Genomic DNA, 1,290 nt, shown 5'->3' with positions numbered 1-1,290 from the left:
TGTGTGTGTTTGTTTGTGTATATGTGTGTGTGTGTATGTGTGTGTGTGTGTTTGTGTGTTATAAATGACGGCCAATACGAGTACAGGCAAGCTGCAATGTTTTCTTGGTTAGACTAAATTGTAGAATTCAGACACGCTAAGATTAAGTAAACATGAAAAATGTAGACTTGATGTGTTTATCTACCCATCTGTATAACGGAATTCTCTTCTTCCTTTTACCTCTCCCTCTCCATCAACCAGTCTAGATAATAATATTATACTTATTCGTATCTTTGACAATGATCTTCTTCGTCGCCTTTCTTTTTCGTCTCCGACTTCCCTCTTCCGTTTTCAAATAAACGGTTATTCAAAGGCTTGCTTTGAAACAGCAACGGTGGACAAAGCTCATATTCTTGGGTGGTTGGCAAGTGCTATGGGGTGGTTTGCTTCTTCTTTCATATCAAACGTCTATCGTCTTTATCTCCCCTCCTTCTTTATTGTGTTTGTTGCTCTCTTGTAACACCTCTAATCATCGGCACTTATATCACCTTATTGTGTTGCAAGGGCTGTAAAAACTTACAAAAACTTTTAGGGGGGGGGGGGCTACACCTAAAGGCTATCTCGCTTATTAGTGGACGAAATTTTACCATATTTCACACATATAGCAAGCATAGTAAGGAGTCTTAAAATCCGCAATCAAAATTGGAGAAAAAGGTTTAGTTTCCATGGATACGGCGACCATATTGGATTTTGGCGACATGTCTTACGTAATGAATACCGCACTTATCGTTCATGGAAATTTATTGGATTTTTTTGCATGCATGTTAGCAAACATTAGAACTAAAAATTTGGCTGATGGTTTTTTCCTAAGCGAATTAGACATTTTTTAATGAATTTTTTTCCTGAGGTAAGATTCAAGTTTGCAAAAAATCCGTGAAAATGCACACTCCGGACACCACCAACAAAAAACTATTCCATATATATCAAAAATTCAACAAAATACATTTTTAGTATTACAACGTTTCTTCATTCTGTGAAACTTTCATGAAGATTGGATGAAAAATGGTGGAGTTATTCAAAAAAGTATAGAGAAAAATCGCGTTTTGAGAAAACGGCCGATAAAGAAAAATAAAAATATTGACTTTATGAGGAAATGGTGGTAACAAATATGCCCGGTATGGGAAGAAATACGACTTTTGGGTGTTCTAATGCTATGAAATAGTTGTAGGAGTGGCTGAAGAAGCTAAAAATGCCTACACTTCAAATTTTCATAATTTTGAGCCGAATCGGGACTTTGGGGGGTGTAGCCCC

Source organism: Aplysia californica, unplaced genomic scaffold, assembly GCF_000002075.1.
Source record: "Aplysia californica isolate F4 #8 unplaced genomic scaffold, AplCal3.0 scaffold00005, whole genome shotgun sequence".
In the NCBI taxonomy this organism is placed as follows: Eukaryota; Metazoa; Mollusca; class Gastropoda; order Aplysiida; family Aplysiidae; genus Aplysia; species Aplysia californica.
The sequence above is the reverse complement of the archived record's forward strand: the minus strand, read 5'-3'. Positions refer to the sequence as shown.